The sequence below is a fragment of the Oncorhynchus clarkii genome, chromosome 10 (assembly GCF_045791955.1).
Source record: "Oncorhynchus clarkii lewisi isolate Uvic-CL-2024 chromosome 10, UVic_Ocla_1.0, whole genome shotgun sequence".
Taxonomy (NCBI): domain Eukaryota; kingdom Metazoa; phylum Chordata; class Actinopteri; order Salmoniformes; family Salmonidae; genus Oncorhynchus; species Oncorhynchus clarkii.
This window is the reverse complement of record NC_092156.1, coordinates 38,389,501-38,413,957: the sequence shown is the minus strand read 5'-3', so window position 1 is coordinate 38,413,957 and position 24,457 is coordinate 38,389,501. Positions and strand designations below refer to the sequence as shown.

The following is a 24,457-nucleotide window of genomic DNA, read 5'->3' as shown; positions in this document are numbered from 1 at the left end:
GTGAAGAGAATCTCCTTCCGTCATAGGCTACCCTATTGTTAGCCTGGCTAGGTGGATCATTTGACCACTCAATGTTGAGCTTGGCCGCGGCCCGCCTACAGATGTGCAGAAGCAGAATTCCCTAAAGGGAGAAAGATACTCCTCACACAGGTCCGCTGTGAATGCCTGAGAGGCTCCCACCACTCGCTCCATTCCTGTGTTTGCAAATGCAAGTGAGACTGCTATTGTACTCAGCCTCATAATCCCCTGCCTCCCCCTCCCCTGAGACTATGTCATCAGAAAGTGAAGGGAGAGAGTCGAGGTTGTCCATGATCTCGCCCCAGATGGGTTGGGTCAAACGCTGGTGCTTTTCCTCAGTGGGTGGCTCGGAAGCAGGAGCAGGAGCTGTCTTTTTAAGCCTCCTTCTCCAGCTAGACTTTGATAGTGCCCTGCAGTACATACAGGGCTCTAGTAAGTTGAGAGCCACCTGAGCATGTTCATGCCCCAAGCAGGCAAAACAGACAGGATGCAGGTCCTTCTCCGAGATGTGAGAGCCACAAGGGCAGATGGCTCGAGTGCCTGTCCCCCAGATCAGGGAAGGAAGTAGACATAACTCTGGTGGTTTTGTGAGCCAGGTTATGCGAGTGCTTCTGGAAGCTTGAAAGTACAGCGTGTCTAGCTAGTAGCAGCCGAGTGTGCTAACGCTTGGCTGTAGTAGCTAAGAATGCTACCAAGAGCCGGTAGAAAGAGCTAGAGGAAGAGCTCTAAGCATGTACTGGCCGATGTTAGCTGTGTAGGTAGTCCCGGTATTTGCTAACTATCATTCACCTAGTGGGCCATATAGCCTAGCTATTGCTAAGTCTTTAGTGAGCTAGCTAGCTTAGCTTTGCCTTGCAGCATGGGATAACCACATTTTAAAAGACTCCTCTGTCTCGTCTACCGTGGTGGGAACAAAGCAGCACGAAGCAGGTAGCTAACTGGGCTAGAGAGGCGAAGGCTAGCCGTAGCGATAGTTTCGACTGGAGACAAAGAAGAAAACGTTCCTTTAGGTAAGTGTGAACTGAACAGGTCACAGTTAAGCAGTTGTTCAAGTTGTGTTGAGGAGCGACAGCGTGTTTGCCTTCTCCCTAAGGAAGAAAACGATAATGAAGTAGAAGGCAGGACCGTGGCACCAAAGATTCTTTGTAACTAAACCAAGATAGACCACACCTTGTCATTTCAAAAGGGAACAAATGAGTCATAGTGGGAAGAACAAGCAAGGAGATGGGCAGAGCCAAGCACGAGCTAGCGAGATCCTATTGGGGTGTTCTAGCATACGTTTGCATATTTCTGTTTGGGAACGCCTACTCCGTGAAGTGTGCATGTGCAATTACTCAATTTGCCTTTGCATTCCTTCTAAGCAATGTCATTTTTGGAAACTTTGGCAAAGTGTAAAGTTTACCAAACTTAATACACTCTGTTCATAAGAGATTCCACTCTTGGGAACATAACTGTATTGAGATCAAATGTTTCATCGATGAGAAAATGTGCAGAATGTCGGCCAAAATCGATCTCATTCCATCTTCTGCTACCTCTCAATACCATATTTGGTATTGTAAAGAATGGTGCCTTAGGAGATGGCTGCCGTTTTACGATCGCGTAACCAGTTGTGCTATTGTGTATTTTTTTTGCGTTATTTGTAACTAATTTTGTACATAATGTTTCTGCCACCGTGTCTTATGACTGGAAGGAGCTTCTAGATATCAGAACAGCGATTACTTACCCGTACTGGAGGAATACTTTTTCTTCAACGAGTCGGATGGGAATAATTTACTTCAGACGCCCGACAAGGCCCTCATCCCCGTCATTCGTAGGAGGAGGAGATGGAGGTATCGCGGACGAAGTTCCAGGTGCCTTGTTAGGATCCGTCGCCAAGAGGGCAATCTACCTTTACCATCAGTCCTATTAGCCAACGTACAATCAATTGATAATAAAATAGACGAACTATGATAATGTGTATCCTACCAACGGGACATTAAAAACTGTAATATCTTATGTTCCACTGAATCGATGAACGATGACATGAATAACATATAGCTGTCGGGTTTTAAGCTTTTTCGGGCAGGATAGAACAGGGGCCTCTGGTAAGACAAGGGGTGACGGTCTATGTATATTTGTAAACAACAGCTGGTGCACGAAATCTAAGGAAGTCTCTAGGTTTTGCTCGCCTGAGGTAGAGTATCTCATGATAAGCTGTAGACCACACTATTTACCAAGAGATTTTTAATCTGTATTTTTTGTAGCTGTCTATATACCACCACAAACCGATGCTGGTACTAAGACCGCACTCAATGAGCTGTATACGTCCATAAGCAAACAGGAAAAAACTCTAGACCACCTTTACTCCACACGCAGAGACACGTATAAAGCTCTCCCTCACCCTCCATTTTGCAAATCTGACCATAATTATATGAAAGCAGGAAGCACCAGTGACTCGGTCAATAAGGAAGTGCTCAGATGAAGCAGATGCTAAGCTACAGGACTGTTTTGCTAGCACAGACTGGAATATGTTCCGGGATTCTTCCGATGGCATTGATGAGTACACCACATCAGTCACTGGCTTCATCAATAAATGGATTGATGACGTGGTCCCCACAGTGACTGTACGTACATACCCCAACCAGAAGCCATGGATTACAGGCAACAGCCGCACTGAGCTAAAGGGTAGAGCTGCCGCTTTCAAGGAGCTGGACTCTAACCCGGAAGCTTATAAGAAATCCTGCTATGCCCTCAGACGAACCATCAAACAGGCAAAGCGTCAATACAGGACTTAGATCGAATCGTACTACACCAGCTCTGACGCTCAGTGGATGTGACAGGGCTTCCAAACTATTACAGCCTACAAAGGGAAGCACAGCTGCGAGCTGCCCAGTGACACGATCATACCAGACGAGCTAAATTACTTCTATGCTCGCTTCGAGGCAAGTACAGTGCCTTGCGAAAGTATTCGGCCCCCTTGAACTTTGCGACCTTTTGCCACATTTCAGGCTTCAAACATAAAGATATAAAACTGTATTTTTTTGTGAAGAATCAACAACAAGTGGGACACAATCATGAAGTGGAACGACATTTATTGGATATTTCAAACTGTTTTAACAAATCAAAACTGAAAATTGGGCGTGCAAAATTATTCAGCCCCTTTACTTTCAGTGCAGCAAACTCTCTCCAGAAGTATCAGACCACTGCAAATCTAGGAGTATCAGACCACTGCAAATCTACCAAGACCTGGCCGTCCCTCTAAACTTTCAGCTCATACAAGGAGAAGACTGATCAGAGATGCAGCCAAGAGGCCCATGATCACTGGATGAACTGCAGAGATCTACAGCTGAGGTGGGAGACTCTGTCCATAGGACAACAATCAGTCGTATATTGCACAAATCTGGCCTTTATGGAAGAGTGGCAAGAAGAAAGCCATTTCTTAAAGATATCCATAAAAAGTGTTGTTTAAAGTTTGCCACAAGCCACCTGGGAGATATACCAAACATGTGGAAGAAGGTGCTCTGGTCAGATGAAACCAAAAAGCAACACAGCTCATCACCCTGAACACACCATCCCCACTGTCAAACATGGTGGTGGCAGCATCATGGTTTGGGCCTGCTTTTCTTCAGCAGGGACAGGGAAGATGGTTAAAATTGATGGGAAGATGGATGGAGCCAAATACAGGACCATTCTGGAAGAAAACCTGATGGAGTATGCAAAAGACCTGAGACTTGGACGGAGATTTGTCTTCCAACAAGACAATGATCCAAAACATAAAGCAAAATCTACAATGGAATGGTTCAAAAATAAACATATCCAGGTGTTAGAATGGCCAAGTCAAAGTCCAGACCTGAATCCAATCGAGAATCTGTGGAAAGAACTGAAAACTGCTGTTCACAAATGCTCTACATCCAACCTCACTGAGCTCGAGCTGTTTTGCAAGGAGGAATGGGAAAAAATGTCAGTCTCTCGATGTGCAAAACTGATAGAGACTTACAGCTGTAATCGCAGCAAAAGGTGGCGCTACAAAGTATTAACTTAAGGGGGCTGAATAATTTTGCACGCCCAATTTTTCAGTTTTTGATTTGTTAAAAAAGTTTGAAATATCCAATAAATGTCGTTCCACTTCGTGATTGTGTCCCACTTGTTGTTGATTCTTCACAAAAAAAATACAGTTTTATATCTTTATGTTTGAAGCCTGAAATGTGGCAAAAGGTCGCAAAGTTCAAGGGGGCCGAATACTTTCGCAAGGCAATGTAACACTGAAGCATGCATGAGAGCATCAGCTGTTCCAGACGACTGTGTGATCACGCTCTCCGTAGCCGATGTGAGTAAGACAGGTGAACAGGTCAACAACAGACGGATTACCAGGACGTGTACTCCGAGCATGTGCTGACCAACTAGCAAATGTCTTCACTGACATTTTCAACCTGTCCCTGACTGAGCCTTTAATACCAACATGTTTCAAGCAGATCACCATTGTCCCTGTGCCCAAGAACACTAAGGTAACCTGCCTAAATGACTACCGACCCGTAGCACTCACGTCTGTAGCCATGAAGTGCTTTGAAAGGCTGGTTATGGCTCACATCAACACCATTATCCCAGAAACCATAGACCCGATTTGCATACCGCCCCAATAGATCCAAAACTCAACACTGCCCTTTCCCACCTGGACAAAAGGAACACCTATCTGAGAATGCTATTCATTGACTACAGCTCAGCGTTAATCACCATAGTGACCTCAAAGCTCATCACTAAGCTAAGGACCATGGGACTAAACGCCTCCCTCTGCAACTGGATCCTGAACTTCCTAACGAGCTGTCCCCAGGTGGTAAGGGTAACAACACATCCGACATGCAACACGGGGCCCCTCAAAACGGGGCCCCTCAGGGGTGCGTGCTCATACCCCTCCTGTACTCCCTGTTCATTCACGACTGCATGGCCAGGCACGACCCCAACACCATCATCAAGTTTGCCGATGACACAACAGTGGTAGGCCTGATCACCAACAATGAGGAGACAGCCTATAGGGAGGAGGTCAGAGACCTGGCCCATGTGGTGCCAGGACAACAACCTCTCCCTCAACATGAGCAAGACAAAGGAGATGATTGTGTACTACAGGAAAAGGAGGACCGAGCACACCCCCATTCTCATCGATGGGGCTGCAGTGGAGCAGGTTGAGAGCTTCAAGTTCCTTGGTGTCCACATCACCAACAAGCTATAATGGTCCAAACACAGTAAGACAGTCGTAAAGAGGGCACAACAAAGCTTAATCCCCCTCAGGAGACTGAAAAGATTTGGCATGGGTCATCAGATCCTCAAAAGGTTCAACAGCTGCACCATCGAGAGCCTGCCTGGTATGGCAACTGCTCGGCCTCCGACCGCAAGGCACTACAGAGGGTAGTGCTTACGGCCCAGTATATCACTGGGTCCAATCTTCTTGCCATCCAGGACCTCTACACCAGGTGGCGTCAAAGAAAGGCCCTTAAAATTATCAAAGACTCCAGCCACCCTCGTCATAGACTGTTCTCTCTGCTACCGCACGACAAGCGGTACCGGAGCACCAAGTCTAGGTCATAAAGGCTTCTTACCAGCTTCTACCCCCAAGCCATAAGACAGCTGATCAAATGTCTACCCAGACCCCTCTTTTACGCTGCTGCTACTCTCTGTTTATTATCTATTCATTGTCACTTTATCTCTACCTACGTGTACATATTACCTCAACTAACCGGTGCCGCCACACATTGACTCTGTACCGGTACACCCTGTATATAGCCTCGTTGTTGTTATTTAACTGCTGCTGTTTAATTATTTGTTACTTTTACTTCTATTTTTTACCTAACACTTTTTTTCTTAATGTGAAGCACTGTTGGTTAAGGGCTTGTAAGTAGGCATTTCACCTGTTGTATTCGGCACGTGACAAATAACATTTGATTAGGTTTTGAAATTCAGCTGTTAATTTGTTTTCTACATGTGAATGTACATTTTGAAATCATGATGTCATGTGGATATTAGACATTTTAATATTTCAGTGATTTAGATAATGTGAAAGTCTCATAGCATTTCTCAATCATTCTAAATACAAAAGTCATACGTATTTTCAATCATCAATTGCACTGAGTTAGGTTTGATACTGTGTGGCCTTTCTCTGTCCTGTATAAAGACCGTAAAAAGTCCAGGATGACCCAGTTTCAGCCCACCTGTTTAATCCAACTATAGTGGGCTACTTTAAACTCTAGCATAGTAGGCTATTTGTGCCATATGCCAATGGTAAGGTTTAATAGTTATTGACATAAAAAGCTAAGTCTGTCAGGGTAGTGATGCAATTTCACAGTCCATTCAGTGATGGAAGCAAGTAGTTGTACCCCTTCATTTTATTAATTAATGGTTGTTGTGTAACCAAATAAGTAGCTGAACACACTTCATACGACTTGGTCCTGACATCAAAAAGGCGTGTTTTTGCATAAATTGGAAACTGCAGCAGCAGATTACCTCGGTTGATAGCCTAGTACGAATGAATTGCTAATCGGAACTAGGAAACTCGAACATTCTCGATTTACTAACGTTTATTGAACGTTCAATACGTGTTCAATAAATTAGCAAATCGTTAATATCCGAGTTTCCTAGTTCCGATTAGCACGTGAACGAATATATAGTGAATGGCCGTTTTCGAGAGCATCAAAACGACTGCAGGCAACAGCCGAATGACTGATCTACAAATCATCTTGCATCATAAATAAAAAATAATTACCCATTGTAGATCAGGCAGTCACAATTTACCCATGATACATTTCGTGTTTGAACCTCTCGAATACGGCCAATGTCGTCCATAATTTTACGCGATGACATTAGCGGGCTACGTTTCTATGGCAATGAGGGGATTCGATTATCTGGCCCGGGTTACCCGTTTGGAGGAGTTTGTTCGTGTGAAAAGTGATTGCATTCGTTTTGGAACCAGCCAGGTAACCCCTTCAAAACTCACAGCGATATCGGCTCACAAGTGAGGTAGCCTAGGCTAGATTATGCACGTGGTGTAATGTACAATTCTGTGTTTTCACACGCTAAAGTTATTGCTTTTGATAAAAACGCTTTATCTGTCTTCCCAATGAAAACTAGTTTGAACATTTGAAAATATGTTTGATGGAAAATAGATGTATATTTCTGGACGATGCACCATGCTGCTTTATTGACAACATGATTAGGCTAATTTTCGATTTGAGAACGTCGCTCCTCCCTCATTGAAACTGAATATTACTTGCGGTGCTGGGTGCCTCCCTCCCCAACTGTAGCGAATCCGGATACAACGCGCTTGATTTAGTCACACCCTTTATCTCCTTTTAAGGTGCGACGAAGGCTGATGATGTAAATTGTGAGGTGTGTGGGTTGGAAAATGAAAACCAGCACAGAGAACACTTCGATGTCTTGCCCACAGAAATTGTGCCAGTTACATAACACTATTGCATGGTAGGAAGAGCAGTGTAAAAGCCGTTTTGTATTTCACGGATGCGCCTTTCATATTGGAATCGTCCCCTCGTTACTGCTTTACATGAGGTAAGTTCATGCATGACTTTTAGTCACTTACAGCAAGTTCAAGCGTAACCTACATTTAGTGGAGTGAGTGACATCTGGCTACGCGTAATCGAACGTTGAAGTTCCACTGATATGTCTGTGAATAATAGTCCACCGGTATGTTGCGTATACATGTTTAGTAGCCTAGGCCTGCCTATTGTTTTATGTTTCTCTCTTCAGCCTATAAGGGTTTTATATTCGTGCATTTGTCCGAAAGGAACTTCCAGGTGATTTCGTTATTACTATAAGATTACCTAACATGACAGGCTACTAGACCATATTATATATTTTTTTCATCCAATATTTAGGAATGATTAAAGACTGCACGTTTTAGATGTGTTGATTGTTGAATAGCCTGTAGCCTACTTTGAAATACAGTATGTGCTATCCTATGCTATCTGAGACAGACCATGGTCCAGGGAATTATAGTTTTGGTCCTATATCAAGTTCCTTTATTCTGAAAGGATGACAGTGAGCACACAGTCAGCAGAGCAGGCCTAACACAAACCAAAGTTATGTAGGTTAATCACTAAAATAGAAATATGCTCTTATGTAACTCATGACTCAAGAAGAAGCATGAGCCGATTGCAGTGACGTCATGCCCCAGATTTATTTATTAAAAGGAAAACTATCTAACCCTTGCTGCGCAGCAACGAAAGCTGTTCAACCTTATGTAGGGCTTTGATTGCGTGGTATGATTGATCTGAATAGTTCAGATAAGGCAACCTTAGGAAACTATGTTCTACATTTTTCTATGAGATAAATGAAAGTAGGCTACAATAGAGCAGAGCAGAATATGATAGAATACTTTATTATCCCCTGAGGATGTTATTTTGTACAGGTTAGACTACACAATCAACTCAGCAGGAGGTACAGTTACAGTCACATAGGCCTACATAGGACAGACAGTGTCACACAATACAAAGCAGAGGTAACAGTACATCAGACAAAATTATGCTCTTCAGATCATTTCAGTCATTTTTTGTAAAATAAAACTAGTAAAATGTATTTTTGTGACTAGTATATGGGAGTCTTCTTATGAGGCAATCAAAGACATGCATCATGCCCTTCCTTCAAAAAATTAATATTCAAACCATTTGAAACATTGGCCTAATTCAGTCTGGATATGGATAGTACTCCTTCAGTCAAACCACATTACATTTTTGATGGCAAAAGGTTTGTTGTCATCGTTTCATTACTGCAACACACTGCAATGATGTGAACCATTATTTTAAAGTCATTAAATATTCAAGTTTCCATTTGCCTTGATTATGTTCCCTCTAAGCTGCTCGCGGGTACAGGACTGCCGCACAGAATAAATATCAGGCCACACAGAGAAGCAGAAGATTGAACTTCAACTATCTAGTTTTCCCCTTTAGTTAACGCTATCAACGTTTCCCTCCACTGGGGGAATTGCCAATATTAGCCACTTTCACTGCAACATACCGAAACAAAACAAACTATGCAAGACTTAGTATGCAAAACTAACTATGCAAGAGATTTTCTTGTACAGTAGGCAGAACACACCTGAGTAAGATTCTATTGCAGTGACAGGCACAACTCAGCCCGTACTCTACAGACCAGTGTGGCAAAACCAATCAGAGCTTCAGTATCTCTATATGCAAATAGACTATTGCCATATATGGATCTGTGCCGTTTAGTTTGAACTGGACTGTGTTTACAGCATGAGTGGTCACGAGTAGATGTGCATTGTATGTAGCCACGTGTGCACATTTGTTCATATTCTTTGCTAGTAAGTGAGCTATTAACCAGTTATAGCTCATTTCTAGTCAGCAATGCGGGAGTGGATGTTTTCTACAAGAGCACAAAGCGTGTGCGTCTTTGAAAAGTGAGTCAGGTAAAGATAATTATTTCTGTCTTAAGGGGCTGTGTTGTATTTTGAGACAGGCTTGACTAAGCTAAGTAGCCAATAGGCAGAGGGTAGCATAATTTGTCTGATTCTCTGTAATAATAGTATGGGAATAATAATTAACTTTATTTTGTAAAGTGTTTTCTTGCATCAAGCAGCACATTTTCAGTCAACTTCTTGTCTGAAGGACAAGTGGGTAAACAGGTTAATGTCAAACCCTGCATATTCTTTCCAAAATTTCACAGAATGTAGGCCTACATTTAACACCACACATTGGCTGCTACTGTAGGCTGAATGATAAACAACTATTTCAATGTTAAAATGTTATGGGGTGCATTTTCTCCATTGTTTTTGATGGTAGACCACTCTGATAGGCCTACATTATGATCAAATAGCCACAGCAGCCTACTTGGCCACTGTTATAACTGTACTGTAACTTAAAGCAGATAGAGCCTCAGTGTTCAGAGTAAACGTGCCAGAAGTTGCACAAAATTGTCACAACGTTCAAGTTTGCGCTCTGCAGACCAGACATTTACTCAGTGGCAAAACATTTTTTGACGGAACATTGATTGTTAGCCTATGTTTTACTCATGTTAATCTGGTCTGTGATGTGGGTGGTTCCATGTGGTCAGGCTTGTGGAAGCCGCATTGAGGTGAGTTGAAGTAATGGTGGTGAGGTAAGAGTGTTTTACTGAACCAATCTGCTTGAGCTAGACTTTTAACACAAGAGATATGCTGTCTGCCCTCAACTGGTTACCATCACCTTTTCCTCACTCATCTGCATATTTCTATCTACCGGTATCGTTTCTCTCTGTATTTCATGCTCTTTCCATCCAATTCCTTTATTTTTATGGATACCACTGCCCTTTCACTCTGACTGTTTGACTCAACTATGAGGTCTTCCTAGCAAAGCTGTGTCATGGCAGTAGTATAGAGGGTCAGTTCAAGCCCTGGTTATAAAGGTTGAAAATAAACAACAAGCCTTCACTTCAGTTTATAGCTAAAGTAGATGCAGCAAGTTCTGTGGTGATCCTATAAACTTTGCTTTCACATACCTCATTGACATCCTTTTATTTTATTGGAAGTGCGTTCAGATAGGAAGTGGGGTCTCTGACCCCTCCTTATGATGTAGAGGGTTTTCACATCTCTTTGCCTGAAAAAATGCCAATTTTTGACAGCACCCCATTTGATTTGAACAAAATCTTCCATCCATTGTAAAGTGCTCAGAAAGTGACTTTTTGGATCTGAATGCCAAAACATTCAAGAGATGAAGGTCCTCAAAGTAGATATATTTTGCATACCCCACCATACCGTGAGACAACCATGTCTTCATCACTGGAAAATATATATGGTTGATGTCATTTAGAAACTTACAAACAGGGTTGTCAAGCTATTTGATAATTTATTTTAAAGAAAATAAACATGGTCAATTATCATTGACATGGTCAATTATCTAAAATACATTTTTTTCAAGAAATGAACAAATAGTTTGACAACCCTATTGGTAAGCTTTTACATGATATCAAACTGAACCGTTTATCTGTTCCTGTGATGAAGACATGGATCTCATTGTATGGTAGGGTATTCAAATGTGTCAACTCTGAGCACCTTTATCTCCTGAATGTTTTGGCATTCAGGTAAAAAAGTCCCTTACTGACCACTTCTTCCATGGGCAAACATGTATGGAAAGTTTTGTTCAAAGTAAAAGGAATGCTGTCAAATAGTGATTGAATTCAAATGGATTTACCCTGCTCTGTGAACGTTAGGTAACTGATGACATGTACGCCTCTGATGTTACAGAGCCTGCTGGAGGGAAAGTAGGTTACTGGGCCATGTCCTGCAAGCTTAGACTGAACACTAGTCAGAATATTGCTGGAGCTGCATTATGTGACTGGCCATCCACAAATGGAGCAGGTCCATGCAATAGGAAAAGCATCTTTGCTTGTGCTCTGTCCCTTTAAGAAAGACAGTCGGCTCTCCTCAAAGCTTCCGTGAAGGTTCAACTCATGTTGATTCATTTCAACTGCACACAATATAGATGAAACATGACTACAGGTTTATTTTTTAGGGGTCTGGAGATGAGTTTGGCCTTGAGCAGTGCACCATTTTCTATTTCCATGATTTACCTGAGAATGCTTCTTTATGTACTCTCAATGAAACTGAGAGTGTCTGTATCGCAAAAGTTTTTTTGTTCAACTGCTATTATTGTGTTATTAGGTGTTTTTGTTAAAGAGAAACAACAAGCTTACCAGTGTGCTGTAGTTTTTCTTTTTAAAGGCAGTTTTATATCAAAGAAAATGTTTATTTTGTGAATTGACCTGTTAGCACTGTGAAACACAGTTGAACTCCTCTGTCAAGGTGCATTCTGAGAAATCAGTGAGGATGTAGCCTACTGCATGTGAATATAAAGCTCTCTGTCTCTCGTTCTGTATGCCAATATTCTATTAACTGACTCAGCCTCTGTCTGACCGTTTTGGGTCACAAGGTCTCTACTTAAGGTTCAGCAGCTAGGCGCCAGATATCTAAACCATCTTACTGTGACCTACATCAGTGGCTCTGATTAGGCAGTGTATTCTACTCGGCAACAACTCAGGACAGAATCCAATCAAACCTGTACTGCTTTGCAGAGAAGTAGCAGAGCTCCAAGTGTAAGGTTATGAAACACATTCAGAGAATGATTCAGAATGGATTCAGACTTGATTCAATCAGAAAGACACAGGTTAGACAAAGACTGTGCCCTGACCCTTTATGTCATGGACAGGTCAGGGAGAAATCCCAGTCTGAGAGCCAATCCGAAGAAAAGGATCTAACTCCAAAGATGCATGGTTTGATTTGGGGGTGCCTGTTATCTGTAGTCCTCAACTGTCTGTCAGTTTGTATGGGAACAGGAGGTTTGGAAGATAAGATGGAGCCAGGGTTAGCCTAGTTTCCCAGGCCAGTAGAAGTCAATAGTTAGTGATTTGGGCTACATTTAAACCTTATATCTCTAGTAACTGATGTAAAATAATAAAGGCAGTCACCCTGGCAGTGCACAACTGTTATACAGCAAGCATCTATTTGCTGGCCCCTTCTTCCGTTGTGTTGTGTCACCTTGTGTTTGTGCCATGTTTTTTTGGGACACCAAAAATGTCATGTCACATGAGTGTCAGCTGCACTGTGCCACATTAAATATCAACATAATAATGCCTCCCATCACCAACATCATGCATTTGATGGTTATTCTCCTGTCTTTTATGTCCTCAGGCAGTGACTGATAATACAGTGAACAAATACTTGTTTCCTGGGAAGTCGTTGTTATAGCAAAGAGGATATTTATTTCATTAATTTTTTGAAGGGGATCCCTAAGCCCTTCTTTTGGAACATAATTGGAATGGATGTAAGAGCAGTAATTAACACTTAACTACTGTAATGAAGTGACAGTCAAGTGTAATGCATCTGCCAACAGGATTAGATTATGACTGACTCGTAACCAGTCGTACAAATGATATTCTAGTGATTTTGGTGTCCTCTGCTGGGATAGGTTGAGGATACAACTATTGATCAGTTAAATAATTAGGTCAGTGTTAACACATCTGGAATACATGATTTATTTATCATTCCCATCGCTCCTTTTTTGAAAATGAAGTATAACAAAGATGAGATCAAGTTCTGCCAATTACCCCAGTTGAATAGGCCTGACAGGCATGACACGGCACAATTGGATCATGCTATGGATTACATTTGACATTTGAGTCATTTAGAGCGACTCACAGCAACAATTACGGTTAAGTACCTTGCTCAAGGGCACATCAACAGATTATTCACCTAGGTGGCTTGGGGACTCGAACCAGCAAACTTTCGGTTACTATCCCAACACTCTTAACTGCTAGGCTACATGCCTAGTACAGCTTAGTGCTTGTCATATAAGCAAAAAATAGGCATTTCTGTTATCAGATAACCCATATTAATTTAACGGATTAAACCTATGGTGGAAATACAGATATGCAAATCTAGAGGTAGAAAGGCCTGACATGATAACCTAAATATGTCAGGTAGCTTGTGGTTCAGTATGTCATTAGGCACAGAATCCTGGTGATCCTGTGTGCTGTAGTATTCCTTGGTGTACTTGGTGGTGGCTTCATATGCCCAGTGGAACTATGTTGCACATGACTCTTGAGAGTATGTCTGGTATTCATGTCACCCTCTTTAACCTTCTAACTGTGACAGACAAAATGTTCAGCTCGGGTTATACAACTGCCAGTACAGACGTCATTAGCCTCTCTGCTGATGTCGCTCATCTCTGGGCCACAGCACACTGTCTTTGTACTTACTAGCTACAGTCAGAGACCTACTAGGGGCATGATTAAAGACACTAAATTGCTTTTTCCTTTTATGTTCCTTTCTTCCAGTTGTTCAAATGATATGCATGTGTTGTGTGTGTCATGTAGCTTCAGTGGATCCATTGAAATGAGTTAGCAGAAATGGCACGCATACTTATTCCCAAAGGCATGCGTATTTACTGAATGTGAAACATTTACTAAGATAACATTTCTAAGGGTTTTTCCCCTGCAGTGTTCATTTCTACCATTCAAACATTACTACAAAATCTACTAGCTCACATGGGCTAGCTGATCTGGACATTTCTGACAAGTTATAAATAGCTCTCTTAGGTATGCAATGACTGACATGACAAGTGGAAAACTGATAATTCACTACCCAATTTTGAAATTGCACCTTGCCTTCTACTATTACAACTTTCAAGAATATTGCAAGTTGCCCCCCCTGATCCCAAGCCCCACAGTTGGGAACCACTGGCCTAGATGACCTGGAATCCCCAGACAGATGGTGATCAGTGCAGCTGGTTCACGGTATCATAGAATAGACCTCTCACATAATGAGTCTAGTTAACTGAGAGGTGAACATACTTCAATCTGGGTCTATTTTAATCCCCAATCGTGTGCCAGACAAGGATGCCTTGTAGAGGGTCTATTCTTATGGCTGGTTGTAATAATCCTGGCTTTATCTGAGTCACCCAAGGCAAAATGTCACAGTCAAGGATTTGGTGTGGCTACAGTGGTACTCTCAGAGGAAGACAGTTTGGTTTCAAAATATGAGCAGTCCCAGCCCTTGTGTGAATGACCTAGATGTGATTCAGATCTTGTGCTCAGGGTGTTGGTTGTGCGTCTATTACTGACGTAATCATTTGTTTGTGTTATGGAATACTACAAATGCACATTTGGCGCTTCTCCCTGAATGTTTATCAAATGAGCAAATGTCTAAATCACTGTACAGTAGAGTATAGGTATGACAACTCCCTAGTATGAACTAGATAAAAGCATTTCCACATGTTAATAACCCGTTTTAAATAATAAGGAAATTGTAAATGTAATTTTTACAAACCTTTACTCACATGTGGGTTCAAATGTTAAAGCTGTGCAAATTCTGTAGTAGAATCTTAGGCAATATTTTGATTTAGGATATAGAGGCGGTGTCACGACTTCCGCTGAAGTCGGTTCCTGTCCTTGTTCAGGCGGCGTTCGGCGGTCGACGTCACCGGTCTTCTAGCCATCGCCGATCCACCTTTCATTTTCCATTTGTTTTGTCTTGTCTTCCTGCACACCTGGTTTACATCTCCTACTAATTTACATGTGTATTTAGCCCTCTGTTCCCTCCATGTCTGTGTGGGGTATTGTTTATTGTCAAGGTTGGTACGCTTCCGGCTGGTTTGCGCCAGGTTTTGTTTTATGCCCGTGCCTTGTGGCAGCCGGTACTTTGTACTTGGGTTTTGTACTTTGTGCTGCCTTACTTGTTCTTTGGGCATTTGTGTTGTGATGCGGTTGCGTTCTGTATTATGATTGCCTAAGTAAAGTGCTTTGTCCATTCATCTCTGCTCTCCTGCGCCTGACTTCCATGCACCAGCTACACCCACCATTGACAGGCGGTATGAAATTATATTATTACAATGCTTAGAAGATGCTGTTACACCTTAACACTCTACTCTTAACATTGCTTGTATTTTGGAGTTAATTTGTGGCGGCTTTTCCTTGCCAGAGTGTCTGTCATATTTTCCCGCAGAACTGTGTTCTTTCTCATACATGTCGCTGTCACGTTCTGACCTTAGTTCTGTTATTATATCTTTGTTTTAGTATGGTCAGGGCGTGAGTTGGTTGGGTTGTCTATATTCATTTTTCTATAATTTGGGATTTCTGTGTTCGGCCTAGTATGGTTCTCAATCAGAGGCAGCTGTCAATCGTTGTCCCTGATTGAGAATCATACTTTGGTAGCCTGGTTTCACTTTTGAGTTGTGGGTGTTTATTTTCCGTGTCAGTGTTTGTGCCACACGGGACTGTTTTGTTTGTGTCGTTTATTCACGTTTGTTGTTTTGTATTTCAGTGTTAATTTTGATTAAACATTATGGACACTTACCACGCTGCGTATTGGTCCTCCGATCCTTCTCGCTACTCCTCAGAAGAGGAGGACGAGATCCATTACAGTCGCTGTGTATACATGTCAAGAGAGAGAGATATGTGCATGACTTGTTACCGTAAGTGTTTTTTTGTTGTTGCTGAAAAGCATTAGCTTTCCCAGACCAAACTAGAGGGAGTATAAGGTAGGGCTGTCTCTGACAAAAAAAGGATTGGTCAACCGAGAGTTGTCTGTTCTTTCGACCAATCGATCCTCACGCTGCAGCGCCTGACACTCCTTAAGTTACCGGTAATAGGCTACACCAGTGGGTGGCAACCTTTTCCATTTGGAGTGCCAAGTTATCGTACCATTTCTACTGATCTGCGTGCCAGTTAAAATTTTAATTTGCTCATTTTCATGGAAGAGTTTAATTTATAATAGTCTTCATATCTCTAAATCAATCTTATGTGGTTAATCAAAATTCTATCTAAATAAAAATGCTACAAATCTAAGAGTAATTTTCTTGCCATTGCCAATATGTAAAAATAGCCTACATAAAGCACCCCCTCCCCCCCAAAAATATGTCCGCCCGCAGGTAAATATCCTGATAAAAACAAATATCCTATAAATCACATTGGCTCTGCATGGACTGTCTGCTGTAAGGAACTTGAAACATTGTATCAACTATTATCTTCGTCTAGCCTGAAGATGCTAGTGCTAGCAAGTTTCCAGACAGACAAACACAGCTGTAGGCTATTTGCTCAAGTGATAAGAAGTAATCAGGTAGGTCTTTTTTTATGTCTTTTCCACCGAATCAGAGCATGACATTTTTTCCCCGTTTCATGTTGTGGTTATCGAAAGGGAGAGAGCTGGAAAGATTTTTCAAATAGGCTACATTGTGGAGCTATTGTCATTCTCAATGGATGTAAAAACGGACTTTGTTTGAGGCGAAGAAAACATTACATTGAGAAGCTCCACAGTGATGGTGAGTTAAGACAATCAGAAATAGTATCAGATCCCCAAATGGGCACATTTATAAGCTTACATTTGCGCACAGGCCAAGTAGCCTAGGCCTACTTCTATGCGTAGCCAGGTGAGTGTCCTTACCCAAGATTGACAGAAGCGCTCCAAACTAAAGACAATGAATAGCTTGACAACTCATACATGGAATTAAATAAACCCCCCCAAATTCTCACAAGTGTAGCCTAGGTTGTGCACTCTGCAAACAACGTGTCCACTCCTCAAGATTGACGACGGTAAGACTAATAATACTATATTGAATGCTTTAATAGAAATTACCGTAACCAAACAAACATTGTAGATGAGAAATGATGGTAATTAATGGTAAATGTACTACTGGTGAAACTGGTGTGCCATCCCCGTGGCTTCCGCAATGGATTAGTCAACTTAGACAGGTATATATCAGACAGGTGTCTGACAGGTGTCAATAACAAAAAATCTTTGTCGACTAACCAACAGCCTATCGACTAAACAATTGACCAGTCGAGTAAATGGGGTCAGCCCTAGTATAAGGAGCTGTGTTAAAGAGAGACTGCTCCTAAAAAGCAACTTCTTGTTTTGACAATGTCCTATGTCAGAAACATTTATTCTAGTATCAGAATTTACTACACAGTGTAGGATTTGCAGTTAGGATAATTTTGGTGATAAAGTATGTCACGGAATGAAGGGTACCATAACAGTTTTCTGTGGGTTGGGTTTATTTTAATCCTGCCTACATCTGACAGCACCGAAGTAACCATCAATTTGGAACATAATTTGGTTTGACATCCAATATCCCTATGTGGCTATTTGGGTACCATAAGTAAATTACACAATGTACATGAGACACTATGTTAAAAAGGTCAATAGCTCTGCATTTCAATGACTAAAAACTTAAATGACTAGAAATGCATGTACAAATATTGAAAGCATTAAAACAACTAAAAGATGTGCAACATTAAAATATTGTTCTATTTACATTGTGTAGTTTATGGACGGTTCCTAACTATACCCAGAGTGAGGCTACCCAAAGTCAAACCAACTTTGCCATGGTCGCCTACCAGCCGGCTGAAGCTAACTGGCTAAATCATTTGTCTAACTCTCTCTACCTAAGAACACACACGACACCAACAACAAACCACAACCCCGAAACCATGTCACGTTTGAATTCAGTCAGGGCCACTAGCATTTCTTAATGAACCAGAGGAAGTGGCGATGTCAGAGGAAGGCCCTATAAACTGTCAGCAACTCCAGCCACCCAAGTCATAGACTGTTCTCTCTGCTACCTCACAGAATAGCTTCTACCCCCAAGCCATAAGACTGCTGAACAGGTAATCAAATTGCTACTCAGACAATTTACATTGACCACCTTTATTATTTATTCATTTATCTTAATAGTTTTGCACTGACTTTCTTACACTGGCTCTGTGCACACTCACTAGACTCTACCCACATCCTCACACATACTACACTGACACACACACACACACGCACTACATATGCTCACACACACGAAACACACACACACATGCATATTGACGCCACACACACTTTACACACGCTGCTGCTGCTACTCTGTTTATTATATATCCTGATTGACAAGTCACTTTTACCCCTACCCACATGTAAAGACTGTATTATCTCAATTATCTCAACTGCCTCGTACCCCTGCACATTGACTCAGTACTGGTAATACTTGTATATAGCTTCGTTATTGTTTTTACTGTGTTACTATTTCCTATTTTATTTAGCAAATATTTGTCTTTTTAACTCTGCATTGGTGATAAAGGGCTTGTAAGTAAGCATTTCACTGTAAAGTCTACACCTGTTGTATTCCGCACGTGACCAATAAAAATGTATTTGATTTGATTTTAAATCTAAAACGAGGCCAAATCAGGAAGTGCAGTAAACTCTTACACAATGAAGACAATTATGTAGCAATTGACAGGAATGACACATTGGGATCATATTTTCCATGGATTGTTTGTTCTGCTTTTCAAAGCCATTCCAGTATGCTCCACTTAGTGCTTCATCAGCTTCACCTTTAGATCTGAAATGTATTTAGTTTTATAATACTGATGGTGACAATGATGAGGATACTTTGTCAGCCCAAGGTGTCTCTTCAGGGTATTGTAGCATAATCAAGGCCTTTCTGCAGCAAGGAATTCAATTAAAGATTTCAAATCAAATGTTATTGGTCACATACACATGGTTAGCAGAGTGTAGGAAAATGCTTGTGCTTCTAGTTCCCAACAGTGCAGTAATATCTAACAAGTAATCTAACAATTTCCCAACAGCTACCTAATACACACAAATCTAAAGGGGTGAATGAGAATATGTACATATAAATATATGATGAGAGATGGCCGAGCGGCATAGGCAAGGTGCAATAGATTGTATAAAATACAGTGTATACATATGATATGAGTAATGTAAGATATGTAAACATCATTATTAAAGTGGCATTATTGACAGTGATATTGTTTAAAGTGATCAGTGATCCATTTATTAAAGTGGCCAGTGATTGGGTCTCAATGTAGGCAGCAGCCTCTCTGAGTTAGTGACTGCTGTTTAGCAGTCTGGTGGCCTTGAGGTCGAAGCTGTTGGTTGTTGTCCTTGATGATCTTCCTGTGACATCGGGTGCTGTCTGTGTCATGGAGGGCAGGTAGTTTTCCCCCGGTGATGTGTTGTGTAGACCTCACTACCCTCTGGATAGCCTTGCGGTTGAGGACGGTGCGGTTGAGGGCGGTGCGGTTGCCGTACCAGGCTGTGATACAGCACGACAGGATGCTCTCGATTGTGCATCTGTAAAAGTTTTTCAGGGGTTTGGGTGACAAGACATATTTCGTCAGCCTCCTGAGGTTGAAGAGGCGCTATTGCGCCTTCTTCACCACACTGTCTGTGTGGGTGGACCATTTCAGTGTGTCTGTGATGTGTACGCCGAGGAACTTAACTTTCCACCTTCTCCACTGATGTCCCTTCAATGTGGATAGGGGGGTGCCCCCTCTGTTATTTTCCTGACACCACACTCCGAGTGCCCTCATTTCTTCCCTATAGGCTGTCTCGTCGTTGTTGGTAATCAAGCCCACTGCTGTTGTGTTGTCTGCAAACTTGATGATTGAGTTGGAGGCGTGCATGGCCACGCAGCCGTGGGTAAACAGGGAGTACAGGAGGGGGCTGAGCACACACCCTTGTGGGGCCCCAGTGTTGAGGGTGAGCGAAGTGGAGATGTTGTTTCCTACCTTCACCACCTGGGGGGAGGGGGGGGCCCATCAGAAAGTCCAGGACCTAATTGCACAGGGTGGGGTTCAGACCCAGGGCCTCCAGCTTGATGATGAGCTTGGAGGGTGCTATGGTGTTGAATGCTGTAGTCCATGAACAGCATTCTTACATAGGTATTCCTCTTGTCCAGATGGGATAGGGCAGTGTGCAGTGTGGTGGAGATTGTTGGGGTGGTATGCAAACTGAAGTGGGTCTAGGGTGGCCGGAAAGTTGGAGGTGATATGATCCTTGACTAGTCTCTCAAAGCACTTCATGATGACTGAAGTGAGTGGGCGGTAGTCATTTAGTTCAGTTATCTTTGCCTTCTTGGGCACAGGAACATTGGTGGCCATCTTGAAGCATGTGGGGACAGCAGACTGGGATAGGGAGCGATTGAATATGTCAGTAAACACACCAGTCAGCTGGTCTGCTCATGCTCTGAGGACGCGGGTAGGGATGCCATCTGGGCCAGCAGCCTTGCAAGGGTTAACACGTTTAAATGTTTTATTCAAGTCGGCCATAGAGAAGGAGAGGGGGTGTGCAGTCCTTGTTAGCGGGCTGCGACAGTGGCACTGTATTATCCTCAAAGCGGGCAAAGAAGGTGTTTAGTTTGTTTGGAAGCGTGACGTCGGTGTCCATGACATGGCTAGTTTTCTTTTTGTAGTCCGTGATTTTCTGTAGACCCTGCCACATACATCTCGTATCTGAACCCTTGAATTGCAAATCCACTTTGTTCTTGTACCGGCATTTCGCTTGTTTGATTGCCTTGCGGAGGGAATAACTACACTGTTTATGTTCAGCCATATTCCCAGACCTCTTTCCATGGTTAAATGCTGTGGTTCACGCGTTCAGTTTTTGTTTGAGTTTCTGCCTATAAGACGGTAGGAGCAAGAAGGCGCCATGGTCGGATTTGCTGAAGGGAGGGCGGGGGAAGGCTTTGTATGCATCACGGAAGTTAGAGTAGCAGTGATCGAGTGTTTTATCCCCTCGTGTAGTTCAATCAATATGCTGATAGAATTTAGATAGCCTTGTTATCAATTTTGCTTTGTTAAAATCCCCAGCTACAATAAATGCAGCCTCAGGATATATAGTTTCCAGTTTACATAGTGTCCAATGAAATTCCTTGAGGGCCATCTTGGTGTCTGCTTGAGGGGGAATATACAAAGCTGTGATAATAACTGATGATAATTCTCTTGGGATGTAATATGGCCGGCATTTGATTGTAAGGAATTCTAGGTCTGGTGAGCAGAAGGACTTGAGTTCCTGTATGTTGTTATGATTACACCATGAGTCGTTAATCATGAAGCATACACCCCCGCCCTTCCTCTTCCCAGAAAGGTGTTTATCTCTGTCGGCACGATGCATGGAGAAGCCAGGTGGCAGAACCGATTCCCGACAACATTTCCCGAGAGTGCCATTTTTCAGTGAAAAAGAGAATGTTACAATCTCTGATGTCTCTCTGGAAGGCAACCCTTGCTCAAATTGGACATTGGCGAGTAGTATACTCAGGAGCGGTGGGCATGTGCACATCTACGGAGTTGACCAGGAGGGCGCTCCGTCTGCCCCTTTGTAGTTAAAATGTTTCTTTAGATGGCCGTTGTTTTGGGTCGCTTCGGGAAAGTCGTATTCCTGGTCATAAGTTGGTAAGTTGACGTTGCTCTTATATCCAATAGTCCATCCCGGTTGTATATAATAAGACTTCAGATTTCCTGCGGTAACAATGTAATAAATAATACATAAAAATACAAAATACTGCGTAGGTTCCTAACGACTCGAAGCGAGGTGACCATGTCTGTTGGCGCCATCTAGCCTCCTCTCAGAGCTTGTGTGCACAAAAAGTGAGCTGCATGGCCCTTCCACCCATGCCCTAGAATTGTGACCCCACATATCGGCTCACACACCACTTTAGACAATTGTCATAATATCAAAGATCATGTCTTTTGCTCCTGAGCAGGATGCAATAAGAGGCCTGTTCAATGATAGGACTGATAATTTCTTTCTTATTTTGTGGTGTATGCTTGGGAAGTTTGTTAAACGATAATGAATGTCAGAAATCTATGTAGTGTAATAGTGGACTATTTGAAATATTTCAAAGTTAATACAATTTATTTTACCAAACTACATTCATAATACTGTTATGTTTCTACGTTGAGTATTATTAATAAGGGGTTTACACAGTCATTTCCATATAATTGTTGAAATGAATTGCCCCTGGTAGTTTAAGAATCAAGATCAACTGATCATTTATTAAAGTTGTACAGACATTTGCTTTAGGCACATTTCTTAATGAAACCATTTGATGAATTGATGTACAGGGCATTCATTAATACGTTAAGATTTGTTCAGGGGATGTATTATTCAGGGAAACCGAGCTTTCTGAATAATTGTTGAATCTGAACATGTCTTAATTGATTGAATCAGAATAGTAAAACAAATGGTGACTTCTTGGTGAAAAATCATGGCACCAGCTTTGTGGTTAGAACGTTTCTTAGATGGTGCATGAAAACAGTTAGTTCATTTACAAAAAACAGTAGGTCCACTCTCAGAAAGTAGTTCAAAGAGCTCACTTAATTTTACTTTTTTTTAAATCACTTTTATCTGCATCAGGGGATCATACATTTTCTGCAATTCTACAATTTTGCCACGAGGTATAAGCCCGACCGAGTTCCGGGCAGTTGAGTATGGGGTCTACACGGAGTGTAAAAAACATTAGGAACACCTTCCTAATGTTGAGAGGCACCCTTTTTGCCATCAGAACAGCCTCAATTCGTCGGGGTAAGAACTCTACAAGGTGGCGAAAGCGTTCCACAGGGATGCTGACTCAAATGCTTCCCACAGTTGTGTCAAGTTGGCTGGATGTCCTTTAGGTGGTAGACCATTCTTGATACACACGGAAAACTGTTGAGTGTGAAAAACCCACCTGTGTTACATTTCTTGACACACTCATACCGGTGCACCTGGCACCTACTACCAAAACCCGTTTAAAGGCACTTAAATCTTTTGTCTTGACCATTCACACTCTGAATGGCACACATACACAATCCATGTCTCAGTTGTCTCAAGACTTAAAAATCATTATTTAACCTGTCTCTTCCCCTTCATCTACACTGATTTGAAGTGGATTTAACAAGTGACATCAATAAGGGATCATAGCTTTCACCTGGTCAGTCTGTCAATGAAAGAGCAGGTGTTCCTAATGTTTCGTACACTCAATGTATGGCTTTGCTGCTACCAATAGATTATTTATGAATAACAATGTCCTATTCCGGACGTTGAGTAAATTACATTACTAAGCTGCTCCCGAATGTACTACGTCAGGACATTTAAATCGATTCTATCGTAGTCCATGTGGGTTTTAATGGCATTATGAAGGGCAGCGCTGAACAGTTGAAACTGCATTTTAAAGAGCTGTTTGACTTTCTGCTGGACACTAACAAAAGAACCATCATATCTGGCCCTGTGCCCTCTCTGAATCGTGGCATTGAACGCTTTAGCAGGTTTCATTCTCTTCACAATTTACTACGAGATTATTGTAGCTCAATGGGTGTAACTTGTGTTGACAATTTCAATATCTTTTGGAAACAAAACACGTTTTATAAAGAGGATGGAATCCACCCAAATAATTTGGGTTCCTGGATCCTTTCACAGCATTATAAGGCTGCGTTGAGACAATGACTTATCAATGACCCAAGCCCAGCTCATCTAATCCCTACCATTGTGACACAGAGTTGTCATAATGCTTCAGAAAATGTACATTACACCAGGGGCATTGGTAGACACAATTTAAGTTACCTAATGTATATCCATCTAACTGCCCTGAATGCCTCTGCTGACCCTACAACTATTGTATGCAGTAATCATGTGCCTATGAACCAGATTTATACTGTTAGCAATGAGGCGGTGTGCCTTAGGAAGTCGACTGTGTGCAGCTCACCCTGCACTAATATAAATAACATGAGTATATCTACTTCTTCTAAGCTTCCCAGTAAAGCAATGAAAACAAGTAAGCATACCAGAAGAAAAGTGCTCAAAAATAGCCCACGTTAACATATGTAGCTTAAGAAACAAGTTTCATGAAATCAATAATTTGCTAGTAACAGATGACAATCATATTCTGACTATCTCTGAAACTCACTTAGATAATAGCTTTGATGATACAGTGGTAGCAATACAAGGTTATAACATTTACAGAAAATATAGAAATTTCAATGGTGGAGGTGTTGCTGTTTATATTCAGAACCATATTCCTGTAAAGATTAAAGAGGATCTCATGTTAAATACTGTTGAAGTAATATGGCTACAGGTTCATCTGCTTCACCTAAAGCTCATTCTGGTGGGAAGCTGCTATAGACCACCAAGTGTAAACCGTCAGTAGCT

The 24,457-nt window shown here is 41.9% G+C and overlaps 1 protein-coding gene across 7 annotated transcripts in view; it reads left to right on the top strand.

Moving 5' to 3' along the window:
• The first annotated feature begins 7,369 nt into the window (after nt 1-7,369).
• LOC139418437 (neuronal PAS domain-containing protein 2-like) overlaps nt 7,370-24,457 on the top strand; it is a 73,615-nt gene continuing 56,527 nt past the window's right edge. For 3 of the 7 annotated variants that reach the window (XM_071167853.1, XM_071167858.1, XM_071167860.1), the window contains exon 1: nt 7,406-7,548. The gene's annotated coding sequence lies outside the window, so the exon portion shown is untranslated. Of the gene's footprint in view, nt 7,549-24,457 lie in introns of all 7 variants that reach the window. The other 4 variants (XM_071167861.1, XM_071167855.1, XM_071167859.1 and 1 more) reach the window with 4 other exon arrangements.